This window comes from Lagenorhynchus albirostris, chromosome X, assembly GCF_949774975.1.
Source record: "Lagenorhynchus albirostris chromosome X, mLagAlb1.1, whole genome shotgun sequence".
Classification (NCBI taxonomy): domain Eukaryota; kingdom Metazoa; phylum Chordata; class Mammalia; order Artiodactyla; family Delphinidae; genus Lagenorhynchus; species Lagenorhynchus albirostris.
Genome location: NC_083116.1, coordinates 57530351 through 57550802, shown reverse-complemented (window position 1 = coordinate 57550802; position 20452 = coordinate 57530351). Strand labels below are relative to the sequence as shown.

The 20452-nt window shown below is 33.8% G+C and overlaps 1 protein-coding gene and 1 non-coding gene across 2 annotated transcripts in view; both read left to right on the top strand.

Moving 5' to 3' along the window:
- Nucleotides 1–20452, top strand: part of DACH2 (dachshund family transcription factor 2) — a 638219-nt gene that overhangs the window by 203225 nt on the left and 414542 nt on the right. The window lies entirely within an intron of this gene.
- On the top strand, nt 10367–10471 carry LOC132514137 (U6 spliceosomal RNA). Its single transcript, XR_009538634.1, has one exon. It is a non-coding gene; the product is annotated as a U6 spliceosomal RNA (small nuclear RNA).

Below are 20452 nucleotides of genomic sequence, written 5' to 3'. Positions count from 1 at the left end.
TAGCACGTTTAATGATTAGAATTGCAACACTTTTGTAATGAAACCATCTCTGATATGATAGTAAGTGTGCAGATCTGGTGCTATTAAGTAGCATACTTAGCTATTTCTAGTCCCAAAGTTAAGTTCCTTTAGTCAAAATTTTTTTTGATAAAATAAAAATGCCATGCACAAGATAATGAATGTCTTTTTATATATAGAACTATAATAAGAAGCTGCCTTTGTATGATATTAATAATGTCCTCATTACTTACTCTTTACTGTAAAATTGTCCAGTGATTCTCAAAATGTGTTTGTGCAATTGAATTGCTAGTCAAGACTTAATTTGAAAATCAAGTTTGCTCCCCCTTCAATTTTAACAACTCAGAAACTTCTCTGTTTTTTTTCTTTTCAATCCACACATATGATTTTAATTGAGCATATTCATTACTTTGAAGACATTTATAGAATTATAATAGATCCTTCTTTTGATATGTAACTTTTAGTGTACCATTACTTTGATATAATTACTTTTTTTTAAACAACTTTATTGGAGTATAATTGCTCTACAATGGTGTGTTAGTTTCTGCTTTATAAAAAAGTGAATCAACCATACATATACATATACCCCTATATCTCCTCCCTCTTGTGTCTCCCTCTCACCATCCCTATCCCATCCCTCTAGGTGGTCACAAAGCACCGAGCTGATCTCCCTGTGCTATGTGGCTGCTTCCCACTACTTATCGATTTTACATTTGGTAGTGTATATATGTCCATGTCACACTCTCACTTCGTCCCAGCTTACCCTTCCCATGTTCCTGTCCTCAAGTCCATTCTCTACGTGTGCATGTTTATTCCTGTCCTGCCTCTAGGTACATCAGAACCATTTTTGTTTTTTTAGATTCCATATATATGTATTAGCATATGGCATTTGTTTTTCTCTTTCTGACTTACTTCACACTGTATGACAGCCTCTAGGTCCATCCACCTCACTACAAATAACTCAATTTCATTTCTTTTTATGGCTGAGTAGTATTCCATTGTATATATGTGCCACATCTTCTTTATCCATTCTTCTGTCGATGGACACTTAGGTTGCTTCCATGTCTTGGCTATTGTAAATAGAGCTGCAATGAACATTTTGATACATGACTCTTTTTGAATTATGGTTTTCTCAGGGTATATGCCCAGTACTGGGATTGCTGTGTCGTATAGTAGTTCCATTTTTTGTTTTTTAAGGAACCTCCATACTGTTCTCCATAGTGGCTGTATCAATTTACATTCCCACCAACAGTGCAAAAGGGTTCCCTTTTCTCCACACCCTCTCCAGCATTTACTGTTTGTAGATTTTTTGATGATGGCCATTCTGACAGGTGTGAGGTGATACCTCACTGTAGTTTTGTTTTGCATTTCTCTAATGATTAGTGATGTTGAGCATCCTTTCATGTGTTTGTTGGGAATCTGTATATCTTCTTTGGAGAAATGTCTATTTAGGTTTTCTGCTCATTTTTGGATTGGGTTGTTTGTTTTTTTGATATTGGGCTGCATGAGCGGCTTGTATATTTTGGAGATTAATCCTTTGTCAGTTGCTTCATTTGCAAATATTTTCTCCCATTCTGAGGGTTGTCTTTTGGTATTGTTTACAGTTTCCTTTGCTGTGCAAAAGCTTTTAAGTTTCATTAGGTCCAATTTGTTTATTTTTGTTTTTATTTCCATTTCTGTAGGAGTTGGGTCAAAAAGGATGTTGCTGTGATTTATATCATAGAGCATTCTGACTATATTTTCTTCTAAGAGATAAACTTCTCCCTTGATTTCATAACAAATGAAGATCTGGTTACTTAAAAATAAAAGAGAATCAAAAACCCAAAACCTCAGCCTACTGTCACATGAGTAAAACATGTTAGGGATCATAGTGGTTTCTTAAAGAAAGAAACTTACAAAAAAGATATTTGGCACAAAATGTGTAACAATAATTTAGTAAATGTTATCAGAGGAGAAATTTAACCTTTGAAATAGAAAAAGATTTTTTACATATCTCTGTATACAATATTATTTAATTACTATAAGTTTACTAAATTTTAAACTGCTATGTGTAAACGAATTATGAATGCTCTGTTTAAAATATAAGCTTTCTCTGGGCTTTCTTTTCATAAAGAATGCTTAGTGTACTCTAGCCAATTATAGAATTGAATTCTAGTATAATAGAGCTTATTTTTAAAACACATATGTGATTATACAACAGGTCAAATGTCATCTTTAGAAACATAACCAGTACATGCCTTAATACTGAATAAATAGTATGCATTTAACTATGCAAAATATTGTACTAAGCATCTATATTCTTGGGTTCTAGCATGTATTGTTTACTATCTTAAATATAAGCATCTGAAATTTTAGATTATAAATTATTCATTATCAGAGTGTATCCTTGTTTTACAGGCAACAAAACTCAGTGATCTGAAAGATTTTAAATTTTTCCTGAGAATTGATAGCAAAGGAAATATCTCAGCAAATATCAATAGATCATTAGGCAAGGAAACTTACAAGGGAGTCTAGAACAGTACCACAATTTGTAATTATATTCTAAATTAGTAATTTTCAACAAATTTACATGTAAAATGAAAAAAAATGAGATCCATGATGTTAACAAAATCTTTATTGCCTACTCTCCCACCACAATGAGATATATAATTGTGAACATAACATGGCTTCATTATTGTTTGCCTACTAGAGCCTCAGCCTCTAGACTTAGACTTACTTTACAAGTCTAAGTTAAAGTAATACCCATTTTTAATTTCATAAAAAAAACAAACAACAAAACTAGCCAGGTGCTTAAGGCAGCTGCTAGCTTAAAATTAAATTAAGTGGTCTCATATTGTAATTATTCATGCTAAAAAAAATCTGTGAATTCCAGTGTAGCTTTTACACTGAATTCCAGTGTAACCCTCTTGCACTTGAATGCCTCAATAATGTGTGAGGAATACTTTGTGTCATTTTTGTCATCATATACCATCCAATTCAAAATACAATATTCAAGTGTTTGAGAGAAGCACTTGTTTGCATGAATGGATTAAGGAGTCATATTTATTTAATTATTCTTTAGTGATAAATTTTGAATGCTGTTAACTTACATGTAATATTTCTTAAAATGGGATCAATGCATAACCATTAAATCTAAGGAGCATTGAATTGAGATGGTTCTCTTTCCCACTCCCACCTTCTATGTTTGGAAGAAGAATGTTATGCAAATAAAAGTATGGGAGAAAGGGATTTTTTTTTGCTTTCTTTACTTATTGCTGGAAAAGCTTAGTGGTATTTTCAAAGTGATATTACCCCTCAGAAAAGGAGTAATGCATCTTTAAAAGCTAAACTACATCTTCTTTACTTTTATCAAATTCTCTATAAATCTTTCATGACAGTTTATTTAACAAAGTGTCATTGAAACTGTATAGATGATTGATGTGACCCATGTAAGATCAACATGAAATGTTTGTAAATGTCAGCAAAATGTGGCCATCTAAAAGCATATAGTGATGGAGTTTCTGTGAAAGTGAAAAACAAACAGAAAAATGTTTATCTTATTCTATACTTTCTGGTATGCAATTACACATTCATAGAAGAAGTATTGTATTTGATTTTCCTTGGAGTTCATGTCATCAGAGGTCTAATTTGCTTTTGACATTTACCCTTTCAAATCTTTGGTCTCTTATTCAGTGGATAAGTTTTCTCTATCATGTATGAAAAAATAATATAGACTCAGAACTTCTTAGCAAAAAGATAATTATTTTGGAAAGTATTAGCATGACCTTGACCAAAAACCTTTATGTACAGATTATGGGAGATTATCCACATAGAGATGTTATTGAAGAGATCCCATCTATATGTGTAGACAAAAAAGTGTTGTTCATTTTCCATTTAATTGAAAAACATTTATGATATAAAAACAAATGTTATAAGATAGAGAATGAAAGAGAAGGAAAATAACAGATTAAACTATAAATATATGAGTAACTCAGTAGCTCACTCTGACTTGAATAGTTTCTTTATATTTCTCATAAATGTATTTTTGTATAAAACAAACATTATCCTTAGAATAAATTCCTTCCTTGGGAGTGATGTTTTGGTTGTTATATTTTTGCATTATATTGACACAAAAGCAGAATGAATAGAGTGAAATTAATGCAGATGATGAATGGGAAATGAATAGTAGAGAATACAAAACAGAAATTTGAAAATCAGTTGTCATTGTGAGATTTTCCCATTGAAATGAGAGCATTTTTGCAGGATAGGGATTGTACATGTATTGTTCACCTAATTAATACATTCTTCACTCCTTTTGGCAAATAAATTCACAAGTCCACAATACAATGAAGAATTGCAGAATGCCTATTCATCATTATAAGCTGTTTCCTATCATAATGGTTTTGAATGATTTTGTATATATATATATGTATTTATATTATATGTTTTTGTATATATATGTATTTATACATTTTTAAATTTTGTATATATGTATTTATGCATTTATAAGTTTATATACATATATACTTGCATAGTATTTATTTTTAAATGGTATATGGATGCCTTGCTCATTCTGTAGAGCTGGTTGGAAATGCTTGGTAATGTTACAGCAGAACCATGATTAACTGAAAAACAACTACTTTAAATCCTCAATTAAACAAATTTCTCTGGGGAGTTGTACTTAACTTTGAGGAGAATATGGCAAGATAAGGCAATTCAAGAAGTATCTTGGCATCAGTACACATTTCATTTCAATTTTATTTGCTCTCTGCATCTTTATGGCACAATGTTTAGTTATGTTCAGAGTGATGACACTAAGCTATAGCAAGATCTCTGGTCATCTGAGAAAGATTCCATTTTATTTATAAGCTTGTATTTGCAAAAGTAGGAAATTGTTCTAACATATTTCTAAAGATATTAAACTATAGGACTTTAAGTATAATTTAAATAGTCATTTTGAGCAGATTCGGCAAAGCTCTATGACAAACTATCTATAATATTCCATTCCCTGAACAATTCTGTTAATTATTATACCTTGAAAAACACATTAACTATCTTTAAGCCTATTATATGTGTATGATTTTATTTTCATGTATATGATAATATTGAAAGAACTGTACTGGACATTATAGAAGTATATGGAGGCACATGTTTTTCCTGCTTGCCCCTTGAATCTAATATGAGAAATAATTCATGTATTTCTGTATTGATTAAATAAAAGGTAAGAAATGTAAATGCCTTAAGACAGGTATAGAAAAAGATAGAGAATAGCGTGGCCTCAGAAGGATGAAAGGCTTTTAGCTACTAAGAATAGGAAGGCTTACAATGAATAAGAATGACTGAAAGTCAAAGTGTCAATAAGAAAAGAAATATATATTATTAAGAAAAGAACAGAGCTGAGCTCAGTATTATGCTTTTTCTTGACTCCTAAATTTCTACAAATCATAATTCAAAACCAAACAATTTTTATGAATTTACATTACTGTTTTTCTCTGAAAGAAAAAGTATGGATAGTTTTTCTTCCATGACAATATTTGATTTGTTACTCTAGTGAAAATATAAAACTTGAAATATACTACAGCTTTAAATTCAGAGAAAGAGAGACAAATAACAAAATATTTGATAATGTCATAAAGTTCAACTTAATCAAAATGCACAAATGGAAATTTTTAGTATATTTGGAACTCTTCTATCCTTTCAGAAAAGAGGTATGGACAGAGATTTCCATGTCCAAAAAAGAGGTGAGCTATATTTGCTTCCTTTGCAAACCCTCTGTCTTGATACTGTCAGGGATACTTGCATGATCCCAGCAGCTCCGTTTTGAAAGGAACCTGTGGTGTCCATCAGATCATGCTTAAATGCATGGAGCACCCAAGACTATGGCTTTGAATTTGTGACATTCTTGACTAGCAGCATACACTTCCAGATACCATAGTTTCTGACAGATATCTGTAGGTTCTTTGAAGTAAAAGGCACCAGATCCAATGAAACTGGCCATAATTTTGACAACCTGGAAGAGATGTGTACATAATGTTGTGGGATATCACATTGATGCCTTAAGTGTTCTGTGCCCTGGCTTGATTCCTACAAGCTTTAAAAAGGTGGTTTAGAGTATCTGTTACTTCAAAAAGAATTACCTACTTTTAATCTCAATACATAGAAAGATTGCTTTAATATATTCATTTTCAATGTTTTTTTCAGAATGAATGACCTGAAGAGCTTTGCAGTTGGGGCTCTCTGTATAGTAAACACAAAAATGGGATAATGCATTTGTTTTGCCTGTATGTTACTGATTTCCTATACTATTACCTTTGAAGACCTTGATAAATTCATTTTATTTTGCCAATTTGGGTCAAGGAAGCTGGAGGTGTTAAAGACTGTGCTATATGGTTCCCCATGGTTGCACAATCTAAATGCAAATCTAACATTGTTGATGAAAGTAGTAGGCTACATGGATAAGTTGTTGAATGGTAGAAGCGGGGTTGGTACTTTATAGTGATAGACAGAATATGGTTGGTGAGGCTTCTTCAAGCTCATAAGGCTATTTTACATGTTGGGGTAACTGGCTTCAAATACCTAACCTTGTAATTTAGAAAATGTTCTAAGGGTGAAATCATGGTGTCAGCAGAAATGATGCTGAACTCTCTTTTCTTTTTTCCTAAGTAATACCTTATTGTTTCTTGTTATCAGCAACCAGAAGTGGTTAGAAAGTTCCAGTTCTGCTTAAGAATGAAAGATGTGAAAGAATTACCAGAGCAAGCCTTGGTTACTGCATTCTTATTTGGACAGTATTTTCAATCTAGAAGTATATAGTAACTGTCAATGGTTATGAGTCAAGTTCATTTGTGCTTGAATAATAAAATAGAATATAAGCAGAACACCATGAAATATATAGAGCTGTATGTTTACATTTTGGTGTTAGAGTATTGCTGACTACAGTAATGTTCTAAGTACTTGGATGTCATTTAGGGAGCTCTCCTCTTCATTTGCCTACATTTGTAACTTTGTAAGCTATTGCCCATTTTATTCATCTTATTATTTTCTTGTTATTATTTATTGGTATGCCATTTATCATTTGTCCTTATTCCATTTTTAACTGAGCATGTCTTCACTTATTTAATTCTAACTCCTTCTTTTAAGATGTCAGGGACTCTCTTCATTATGTCAGTTGAAAGCTAGTGGGCATATTACCAATTCTTTTTTGAGTTTTTGCTAAAGATATGAACTCATTTCTAGTTAAGCCATCTGTAAAATACCACTCTATATGCTGATTCCAAGCTTGTTACTCCTAGAAATTAATGCACCCACCAAACAAGGTTAGGGAGTGTGTCTTGTCATCATGTTAAAGACTTGTATTCAAAATCCAACAAAACCCAAAAGACAGTTATAATGTGATATTGTCTAATATGTTGGAAGTTAAAGACTTAGCTGTTTATTTAGCCTGTGTGGCTTAGGAAGGGAAGGGTAAGGACAAAGCGATAAGGACCAGCAGTTGGAAGAAGACATATTTAATGTCCTCCATTTTAACCCCCAGTCCGCAGTAAGCCTCACAGAGATAACATTGTTGGTAGAAGAGATGTGACAATACATTTTTAGGGAGTTACCTGTGGAAAATTAAAGTGGATTAAATCATTACATCATTCAATAAACATTTATTAAGTGTTTACCATGTGCCATGAATTCTACTAGGTTCTAGTGATGTGGAAATGTATATACACACATATATACATATTTTATGCATGCACCTATGTTTTTGTGTAAAGTTTCCAAATTCTACTAGATTGATAATGAGTGCTAACCAATGGTAAATATTAATAATTCAATAAGCATTTGCTATATCAAATTGAATGAATTGAGATTGTTATTGCCTTATTCTCCAACTTTGAAAATGGGAACTTAACAGTGTTTCCTACCGAAACTCTGTCTCTTTCTATCCTGACAGATACTCTCAGTAAGTTAGATATTTCATTGATATTCTACTGTGGCACTGTTAATCTTATTTTGATTGAAACAACATTCTGGACAGCAAAATTGATGAGTGCTTATGGTGAGGCTGTTGCAAAAAAGTAGTAAGAAGGTTTCATATTTAGGTGTGCCTGGGGCAAGAATTATGACCTTCTTTAAAGTTATAATTTAGAAAATATTCTGCTTATTGTGCTTCTTTTAGCACAGTATGGATTATCAATATATGTATTTAAGGATTTTTAATATCTATATTTTGATTGACATATCTTCCGTCATTTTCAATGACTTTCTTGCCTAAACAACATATAATAGAGTTTCACAGAGGACAGGACATTTATCTTTCTTGTTAGGTGATACCTTTTCCAACACAGAAGTCACACTGCCAGCCATATGTCATATAATAACATCATCAGATTCTTGAAGACCACTATCATGTAGCATATTTGTTGCACAAGTTAATTTTAGGACAGTTTTGTTAGATAGAAAATATAAAGAGGAAGTAAAATAAAAATTAATACAATGTGGAAGATATTATGCTTAACTTAAAATACACATTATATGTCAAAAGGTAAGAGATATTTTTGCACAGTGCTATAATTTAGTCATTAGTCTAGCTCTTTGCTATTATCTAAAATAAGGATTTGAGCTAAACTAAATTATGATCTAAAAATGCAGTAAGCCTTACTAGTTGGTGGAATCCAAACCTCCAAATTATTATCATTATTATTTTTACTAAATCACAAGCTGAGCTAAAATTTTTTAATCCAATGACTCAGAACTGGAAATGAATTTATAGATTTTCTATAACTATTGAACTAGAACAAAACCAGTATATCAAAATAGCCTCTAAACTGAGCAGATATCTCATTCAGTTCACTCATTCCTAGCATAAAATATTTTTATACTATACCTATCCTTAAGATATGTTTAAAAATAAACTTAGAACACTGACAACCTTGTGAGTTTTGCCACTTTAATATTTTATTTATAGTGATTGTTTGTGAGACTTTTTTCCCTCTTTATTTCTGGCTTAAAATACCTTTTAATTCACTAGTTAGTTTTAATTAATGTTTAGAATAATGAGTAACTTAGGATGGAGTGTTATATATCTGGTAAAATGTCAGCCTTGTTTTTTGGATTTATGGCAGTTTTATTTATTAACAAAACTTGAATTCTCTTTGGTTTGAATTCTGCTATGATTTTTCACCTAGGAAACATTTTCCTCCCTCTATGAAATAAGGATTTTACCACAGTAAGCATAAGAAATGAAGAACTATTTTCTAATCATTCAATAAGACATTATTCAGTATTAGGGCTGTGTTCGTCTGAAGAAATAAAGTTGTGGGGGTATAGTCTTTTTTTTTCCTGAAAGAAGGGAGAAATATTTCTTGAAAAGAGACATATGGCAGCATGATACATTATTCTTCACTTAGGGAGAGATAGTGTAATAAGACAACTTTCAGTTGTAAATAGCAGTTAAGATTTAAGTAAAGACCTGTTTTTGTCCTGTAAGGCAAAAACATTATAACAGTAAATGATCACTAACTGTTCAGATATAATCACCTTATGTTGTACATGTCCCCACTACACTGCATTATTTAAAATAACATATTTCAGACATTATTTAATTAGTTGAATTGTTACAATGAATAATTAGTTATTCTAAAAATCTGTCCATATAGATTTTTTCTGACAGCTTCTTGATCATAATTAAAACCCATGTAGGTTTTACAGGGTTCAGAGATGGAGGATTTGAAGAAAGCTTGTAAAACTGAATGCTAGAGCATTGGACACATTGAATATCAGTTGTTTTGCTAACATTGTTAACTGAACCTGGTAACTCATGACAGATATTTTTCATTCAGAACCAAACTCAAATACTTTTCCTCAGGGTTAAATTGCAGCCAGAGAGAGTGACATTACACACACACACACACACACACACACACACACTTAATCTTCTATTCTACAGTACTATTTACTCCCATTCCAGATACTAAACATACTGCCTCTTATAGGAATGTTTTACATTAGATTTATATGACAAAAGTAATACACACTTAATACTATTACCTGTTGGGGGAAATCAGGATTTTGAAAATTGAAGAGGATGATAGGAATAAAAGGCAGATATTGTTTTCTGGTAGAATAAATCCACTATTATTGCTGTCTTTATATTCCAACTAATGTTCAGCAACAAGTTAATACCCAATGGCAATTGACATTAAGACTGGCTAATGGTCAATGTTTGATATATGTAAAAGCACAGTTTATACTAAACCAACTGTATGTACCATGGAAAATAGTATATAATTAGAAGATACAATGTTTATCTCATATATTCGTGTTGGTTTTTTTCCTGCTTTGAACACTAGCTGGATTCTCAAGCTAGTTTTGATTATGTGTTTTTTTCTATCAATACATATACTAAAATTGGAATGATACACAGAAAGATTAGCATGGCCTCTCTACAAGGCATGCACATTTATGAAACAATCTTCATATTTTTCATACTCATCTTTAAGGATCAGATCAAATGCCACCCCCTTTGGTCTCCTCAGGATGAATATTTCTCTCTTTTTGTCCTCAAAATGCATTGTTTATGTCAGTATTTTAGTCCTTAGTGTACATGTATATTTTTCTTATATTATTTTGAGTTCTGACCATGTATAATGCATCTTTATACTCCCCACAACATCTAACACAGTGCCTTGTGCATAGTGGGCACTCAAAACATCCTTACAGAGTTGAATTTTTATGAGTCATTTGCTGAACATTAGCTGCAGTATGCACATGTGCAAGTACACAGGCTTATAACTTATATAAAATAAATGAGAGAAGATCATTTAAATTTACCAGTTGCTCTAAGTTTTGGAAGTTTTCTGGATGTCTAAACGATAAAGGAATTGGTGACAGATTTTAGAAAGAGGGGAGAAGGCATTGCGTATGAAAGGAGAAATGTCCCTGGTTCAGGCCTCACTTTTTAAAGCAAGCAGTTGTTTGGAATTCTAAAACAATTATACTGACTATTAAGGAATAGGTTCATGTAAAATATTGTGGCAGTAGCTGAGCTTACCCCATTATGTCATTTGGCTTCTGTGTTTCTTTTTCTTATATATCGTGTCTTATAAAGTGTACCATTTTCCCTTTGGGACTACTAGAGTGACCTCTTTTCTCAGTATGTATAAAAAGTTAAAGGTATCTTGTAACAGCTTATAGCTCATGGGGAAAATGTGTCTTTGCATCTGTTTGCTTGTAGACATTGTGCTATTAAAGAGTTGCCATTTTTTCCCAAAAATAGTATTTAGGAAAAAACACAGTCTGGAAAAGTTATGGGCATTTTATTTTAGCCACATCTAAAGCTTTCCAAGTGTTCTGAATGAGCCACTGCACACTTTGATATTTTCACCTTCAAGTCTCTCTGTGTGTATGTGTATCTATGTATTATGTATGTATGCACACACACAGGTATATATTTGTTACATTTTTTTTTACCTTTCTCAAATATGCCATGCTAAACAAATGGTTGCCTTCTATCAACTTGCAGAGAATATTAGTTTAACTGTTTTGACTGGTGATGCTGAAGCTCAGCAACGATTCTGTATCTTTACTGCAATCTTAAAACTTGCCATGAGCGGAAGAAGGGCTGTTGAATTGCCACCACTATACAATTGCACCAAGATTAAGTAAAATGTTCATCTCTGTCGAATTTAGCTGAATAGAATCCATCAAACCATGGTCATATTTTTCTAAGTGTGCTTGGAGCTCTGTGGATGTGCAAATGAAAGACCATATGGAGGTGGCTTTCTCCAAGGTACCAGTAGGTATGGTTTTGTGGGTTGCACGTGCCTGTTGGCACTGTTGGCAGTTCAGCACCCTGGGAAAGGCATTGCTTTCAAACATGAGTAATTGATGAATTGTACGTAATATGCAAATGTGAATGCATAAATCTCCTGAATGACAGCTTAATTTATGTGAGCTTTTAAGAATGTGGGATTAGATTTTAATTAAATATCTTCAAAGGCACCCTGACTTATTCAGTTTTTTGGCTGCTGTCTTTAGAAAGAAGTGGGGGAAGGTTTAAATCAAAATTTTACACACACTATTCACATTTTCCAACTAAGTGGTCATTGTTTAATAGAAAAATCAAGGTATTTAAAGCAGAAAAGCATTTGTCTTTAATTATAAGAACACTGCCATTATATTACAATGGTTGCAGTTTGTCATATATGATAGATAGATATAGAAAAATATATGTGGTTTGAAAATTAATGTCTTAAACTTTAAATGTAATTCTTAAACATATTTCAGATACTACCATATATCTTAGTATGCCAAATTGAACAATGGTAATTGTGGATAACACTTCTTAGTATAGATTGTTGGGATAGTAATACTGTATATCACCTCCTACATGTTATTATCTTAAAATTACCTAAAATAAAGAGTCAATGGAGACAGAGCTGACTACCCACCTTTGCTCTTAAATATGTAGTGTGTATAGATGTAGCTGTGTGTGTGCATAGTTTTAACCTCGTTTAATAATAGTATATCAAACTTTATGTAATATGAAGATTAGGATAAAAAGGGTAATTAAAAATCTTTGAAATTTTCCACTTAATCTTTCTAAGTGATCAGATTATGAACTAAAAGGATATAAATTTAATAGGTCCACTTAAAGTGTGTTGTAAGTGCTGTTAATTCTTTTAAAGTATAGCACAGGGAACTCTACTTAATGCACTGTGGTGACCTAAATGGGAAGGAAATCCAAAAAAGAGGGAATATATATATATGTATAGCTGATTCATTTTGCTGTACAGCAGAAACTAACACAACATTGTAAAGCAAATATACTCCAATAAAAATTAATTAAAATATATTTCAATTTATTTATAGTTTATAGTAAATCACATTGCCCATAAGTAATAAATTTTATAAATCTCGACCAGTTATAGGCTATGCCTAGTTTTTACCTATTTTTCCTACATATTCGCTTTCTCTTAATTTGCATTGAAAAGCTTAATTATTGACTACAGAGAAGTGGTACCTATATGTCTTTGCTTGAATATACTTTTCCTTTAATGTATCATTGTAGTGGTTAATTGAACAAACTCTGGAATCATACTTCATAGGTTCCAAATCCCAGCTCTAACACTACCTGTTGTGTGACTTTGGGCAGATCATTTAACTGTGCTTAAGTTTCAGAATTTCTGCCAGAATGTGGTGACAATATAAATCACTTAGAAATGTGCCTGGTACTTGGTAAGCCCCATGCAACTTATTGTTATTATTTATTTTCACTGTTCCCATCATACTCTCATTTTTACCTTGCAGGCCTGTCTCCTCTCTGGTCCCAAGACAGCTTCATTCTTATCTCTATGATTTAGTCTGGAATGGGTGTACCATGCATCTTCTTGTCCAGGTCCCATCCAAATTGAGACCTGGCTAAGGGCTCCTTTTCTCCATAAAATCTTCACTGACTCCTTCCTCTGAAACAGCTCCACTTTTTCTTAGTTTTCCTCTGTCACAGTCTTTGTTGTTTAATCATTTCCTAATCTCTTTTGTTTGCACCAGATTTACAGTTGTGAAACCTATAGTCCACTTATTTGGTTTCTGTCATGCAACCTAAAAATTACTCCTAGTGTGAAGTACTAGCCCCCTTTATCTTTTTTGCCTTTATCCAAGTTTGGTAAATCGTGGAGATGCAAGATGTATGAAGCCTCAAGTGAGATGAGATGACCAGGCACAACTCCGCCCTTCAGGCCCTGCTTATTCTATTCTGTTATGGTTGAGTTTGTTTCTTCCACTGTGAGGAGGTGCTCTTCTGTTTATCAGAAATTAAGGAAGGGTCATTTGTCCTACACTAGGTCAAGAAATACATGCATATGATATAGTGTATTTAGAGTCAGACAGATGAGACCTACAATTTGGATCTCTTGGCTGGACTTCAGCAAGTTAGCCTTTCTGAGGGTTAGCTTCTGGTCTTAAAATAAGGATAATAGTACCCATCTTATGGAATTATTCAGAGAATTAAATTAAGTTGATGTGAACTTTAGCATAATGCTCAGCACATAGTAGGTGTTCATTTGTCAGTACTTTTCCTTGCTTTTAATCATCCAACAACAGTAACAGAACTCATAATAATGGGCTATGCAATGGAATTAAAGCTCTTCCTTAACTGAGATCTGGGAAAGGAACAGTGGAGAGTTTGTCCAGGAGCAGTATGTGACTAAATTTTCAAATTTCTTCTCTGCAGGGACCAGAATGTATAGATGCCTAATTTTAACACATACTATTATTTTTTAAAGGAAATAAAAAGGACCAAAATCACGATGCAGCTGTTTAGGATTTTTCAGTCAGAATATGGACTTAGGTTTTTCCAGGTCTCAGAGAAGACAAACTTTACTCCACTGTGGGCTCATAATTGGATTCACTTTAAATATAATTTCTCTGGCTGTAGTCATTTCAACTCTTTGAAACAGCCTATTATATACTCTTTCTTGTTTGATTTTGTGAACTGGGTATACTTTTTCTGTAGTCTAACTCAAACTACATTTGTGTGTAAGGTACTATGCCAGGAACTGTGGTGGGCTCAATGATGAAATCGGTAAGCCTCACACAAAACTGGCCATGTGGGCCTAATATGGTGAGGAGATCTTGCAGAGCACTTTGCACTAGCTAGGGTCTCACTAAATATCTATTTAATTTGCTATTTCAATTCCTAGAGAATAGAACTCTTTCATAGAGCATGCATGTAAAACTGTTTACCTGTATTCCTCTTTCAAGCTCACTTTTTTTTTTATAAATGACAGTTCTATATTGAAAATACTCAATGACAGTTTAGGTTAAAATTTTCTCTTCCACACCATAACATACATTTTAGTAAAAATAACTTTTTTTTTTATTTTTGCGGTATGCGGGCCTCTCACTGTTGTGGCCTCTCCCGTTGCAGAGCACAGGCTCCGGACGCGCAGGCTCAGCGGCCATGGCTCACGGGCGCAGCCACTCCGTGGCATGTGGGATCTTCCCGGACCGGGGCATGAACCCGTGTCCCCTGCATCGGCAGGCGGACTCTCAACCACTGCGCCACCAGGGAATTCCAACTTTTTAAAAATAATAAAATGTCTAATTATAAATTATCTCTTAATTAAAACCATTCTTATCAACTACCCGTAAATTAGAAAAATAAATTATGATCTTTGTTATAAAAGAAAAGCACACAAAGTTTTTTTCTCCATGGGGTAAAAGTTGTAAAGTATTTTCATATTGCAACCACTACTCAGATAGTACAAATAACATAGGAGTTTAAAGTCAAGCAGACCTGATTTTGAATTTACTTACTAGCTGTGTGACATTAGGCTGGTTATCTGATCTCTATGAGCCTCAGATTCCTAATCTGTAAATTGAGGACAATAATATCTACTAGCAGAGTTTTGGTAGTTATTACATATGTTATATCCATATATCTATATTATCTATATCTCATTCTATCCATCTATCTCTCATCTATCATACTTTATATATCACACTTTATATCTCAGTGTTTCCATTTACTTTTGCTTGTATACAGTCAAATTCAACTCAGATAATTATAGACATGCATCATTTTTAATAGTCCAGATTGGAAAAATGAAGCAAAGGAGAAATGCTTAAAGGGATTATAATGATTATTATGGAAAGATCCATGGGCTGGAAATCAGTAAACGTGGGTTGCAATCATGGTTTCTTTCTAACTAGCTGTGTGATCATAGATAGGCAAGCCATTTCATCTCTTTGAGCTTTAGTTTCCCTATGTGTATGAGGAAGAATTTGCACTGTCTCCTAAGGTTCCTTATAGCTTTAACTTTTTAGGATTCTTTAGGTTCTTTGACTCTTGAGTTAGCATAGCATGGCAAGTCAGTGTGTGGGAACAAGATTCAGATTGCCTGGGCTCTAATCTCAATTACCCAATATAACAGCTGTATGACTTGGGAAAGTCACTTAATCCCTTGAGCCACAGTTTCCTGATCTTTAAAATGAGCAGGACAATAATCATATACACTTTGTAGTGTTGTTAAGATTATTAAATGATTTGACATACATAAAGAACTTAGAAGAATTCCTGATACATAGTAAGTACCCACTAAAAATTACATGTTATTATTACACAAAACTGCAGAGGAGGTATACTAATGAAATATGTCCTGCTAATCTCAAATCCTGATGATGCAAGAATATATTCATAAGGCCAGTGAGTATAGCCAGTAATCCAGCAGGATAGTTCACCCATCTATTTCAATATTGAGATCTTACTTTGAATCTGTACAGAACTGAATAACCTGTATTTAGGTCTAATATTATATTTCCCTATATTGTTAGATATCCCTTCATGAATTCATATCTTACATTTGTAAAGTACTTGAGAGCAAAATTCACATCTTATACTTTCTATTGTCCTTCATTCAGATCATCTGACATTGGACCTTACCGCTAGTAGATGCTCATGAATAGTTGACTGATGATACAGGTTTTAATCCTTCCCAGAGTAGCTGCATTAAGAAAACTCCACAGTTCTCATTTTAAGTTTAATATGACTCTAGATACATATTTATGGAAGAATGCACCCTGAATCATGATGAGCAAATAACAATATTGGGCAGTATGGATCATAAAGATTACAGATGACCTCACTTCATAAATTACATTTTAGGCTAGACTACTTTCACCATCACATTTCTGACTGATTTTTTCTGAAATAATGTATCCTTGTATATTATATTTCTAGATGTTAAATGCTCACTGTTGTGCTATAAGATTGGAAAAATATTGTCTTATTGTTAGAAGAAGAAAATTCTGCTGATTAAAAGAGTTAGAAAGTCTCTTTAAATCTATTCTTTATAATTATTTAGAATGTTTACTTAGTATGGTTTTCATGAGGCTTTAAAACAAATAGACTAGAAAATTACTAGAAAATAGCCTCTTTGGGCAACAATATTTGCTCTGTCATTAATGTTTACTTAAGGAAAAGCTATGTAATTAAAGTCAGGAAGTCACAGTATACTTTAGAAGGAATCTTAGACTCTTTTTGCCTGCTACCATTTGGACATAGTTGCAGAGCGCATCCATGTATTCTGTTATTCATTTTGCAATTTATTTCCTTTCCATTTGTTTTAATTTTCAGAACACTCACATTACGTGCACTGTAAAATGGAGACAAGTTGTTTTGTATTCTTTATTCCTAAGTAGAAAAAATAACAAGTACAGACATCTCCTTAAAATATTGTATGTCTCATTCTAAAAACAAACCAAGCCCAGGCTAATTTTGTAGAATGCAATAGTGAACGAAAAAGGGTAAACTTCCATTACTGATCCCTGTGCTGGGGCAGTTGTGGATCTTAGAGCAATGCACCATCACTGGTCTCATAATCTGGAAGCAATACAGGAGATGACTCTCAGAAACAAAAATAGAATGTCAGATAGTCTGATTATATCTGAATAATAATGCCAAGAAATGTAATGCTGGTTACCAGCAATCGACCTAGGTCAAATTTGTTCATTTCTAGTAGAATCAGACCAAACCCAGATACTTCAGTCCCTTTTAGTTATCCGAGTTTCAGGTAGCTATGTGCTGGATAGGTCCTATAATGATTTTCTGTGGCTTAAAACTCACCTTTAAAAGAAATTCAGCAGGTCTAGAGTAAGGCCTAGGCAGTTGTAATTTTTAAAAGCCTCACAGGTAATTCTGATATGTTTCCTGGATTGAGAATCACCAGGTTACTCTTTTCTATGATAAAAATTGTCTCCCAGGCTTCCCTGGTGGCACAGTGGTTGAGAGTCTGCCTGCCGATGCAGGGGACGCAGGTTCGTATCCCGGTCCGGGAGGATCCCGCGTGCTGCGGAGCGGCTGGGCCTGTGAGCCATGACCGCTGGGCCTGCGTGTCTGGAGCCTGTGCTCTGCAACGGGAGAGGCCATAGCAGTGAGAGGCCCGCGTACGACAAAAAAAAAAAAATTGTCTCCCTTTTCCATTTTCTTCAGGATGAACTGCTTTCCCAGTGAGACTATAAATTAAGTGAGCAAAGGTTTGCTGTAATCATTAGTCTTAACACTGGTAGATTTTTATAGGTATTGAATTGTAACCCATCTCTTATAGACGTAGGCAGGTCCTTTCAATTGATGTGTGTATAGATTCATGAATACAGTTGTATGTGACTTGATTTGGAGGATTGGAGTTGAAGACCATTAGCTAAAATGGTAACATAAAATACGTTAAAATCAGCCTAGATACAGAAATAAACTCCAAGTAGAAGCAAATTGAGTTTCTTAATATGTATTATGCACTCAGTAGACAGAAATCCTTAGAATACAGAATAATTCCACAAAAAAATACAACTATAGCCTAAAATGTAAAAAGTTTAGTCAACCAGTCTGTCTTCTGGCTATTTGATGTACACAATACCTTGTACTCCAGATGTTTTACTTACATGAACATAACCATTGTACAAGACAAACTTCTTAACAGGATAACTGAATTTCTCATTACTCATGTAGGTATTTTGTTGCAATACAGTTGCCACTTCAGAATGTTAAATCTGTTTTTAAATACAAGTGTCCCTAATTTCTTTACAAAGCAAACTCTATGCACAATGATGTCACTAAGAGTGGCCATAATCAATATTCAAATAATGTATACAATAATACAAAATATTTCATTTAACAATGTTTGCTTCTATACGAAAAAAGAAACAAACCTTTATTTTGGCAGCAAGCATTTCCAAAGGAAGCAAATGTTTTAGTCACTGTGGCCAAAATAAATGTTTTCTTTAAGGCTGTTAAGGCAGCCAAATGTTTTCATAGCATTTTCAAAATGTTTCCACCCTTTATTTTCACAAAGAGAGTCTCTCTGCTTCCCACCCATCACCCTATGGAAATATTTTGAGAATGTAATTTGACCATGAAAACAGCAAAAACATTTTGAAAATGTTGTCTTTGCAAGTGTTAGAAGGATGCTCTCAAAGTTTAAGGAAGTTTAAACAAAAATGACAGTATAGTGCAGTTGAAAGAATACTAGAAGCGATGGAAATAGATACTGGGTTTGACTCTGTAGCTTACTTGTTAGGTCATCTTTAACTGATCACCTGACCTCTCTCAGCTTTCAGTTTATTAATCAGCAAGAGAAGGGAGTTTTACTAAATGCCATATAATCTGCATTTTGCATTTCAGTAAAATATCTATTGAATACATTGCGACAGGCAGGGACCTGGGACCTGGGACCCATTGCTGCAGTGCTGCAATGCTTGCACCTGGACAAATCTCTCCTTGAGCAACAAAATACAAAGAAACTATAGGGTCTAAAAATAACTGCGCACATGCCCAGTTGGGGCAATTTCTAGACAGAAAGATACAAAAGACTAAAAAACCCAACTGCCACTTCTGAAGAGCCCAAGGCAAAAACTGGGCGTTGGGAGCAAAAGCAGGGTACTGTGCATGACCCCTGCACACACCACCACCTAAGGGGTGGGCACACCACCTAAGCCACCCCTCCAGCCTGACCCCTGCACACACCCCTACCCTCACCCCATATAAGGAACAAGCTCGCCCCCCCCACTCAGGGAGCCAGTGAGTGAGCAAGGGAACCTGTTACTTGTTCTTGCTCCCCACTGCTGCAGCAGGGGCCCCAATAAAGCCTTTCCTGAATTTCTTGTCTGGCCTCTGATCAACTTCTATTGATTGGGGAAGACCAAGAACCCTGGTCAGTATCAACATGAGTCTTCAGAGATCTAAGTATCTTCTATATTTTTAAATAAAACGCGACCCATATCATAATTTTATTTTTATAATGGTAAATTCTCTTGCCTTTGTGTTTTATTTAAATAAAAACAAAGAAACAAATAAAACAAGCATAGTATTCTGAGACCTGAATTAAGTATTTCCAGTTTTGTATAGGTACTATAAACCTGAGCAGCTATGGATGGTTTCAAGTGTTTTCCAGCACAATACAACCGTCTCTAAAACCAGTTTAAATGATTTTCCTCTTTGCCTCAGTTTCCCGGACTGGGCAAGTAAAAATACCTGCATCTGTCTTAAGTTTGACAAAGAGGAAAAAAAGTGAATATAAACACTAAATGAACCATGAGTTGTATTTTTTTCATTGTTCTGTCACTGTGGTTTAAAACTTTAGGCTGCTTATGGAGTTCTAAGGAGGTTTAACTCAGACAATATGGATAAGAAATTTGAGAAAAGCAAAATATGATGCTCATTATGTACTATACTACAGTGAAAGAAAAATGTTATACCAATTAAATAAACTGCATCAATTTAACAGTTCTAAGGTTCTTAATTACAACACTACTACCAATAATAGCTGCCAAGTTGTTAAGCACAATTATTAAAGACTGTGTACCAGGCACCACTCTGCAGACATACTTTGTCTCTCATGTGTGCTCATGTGTGCTCATGTGTGTGTGTGTGTGTGTGTGTGTGTGTGTGTGTTTTCTATAACTCTGAGAGGTA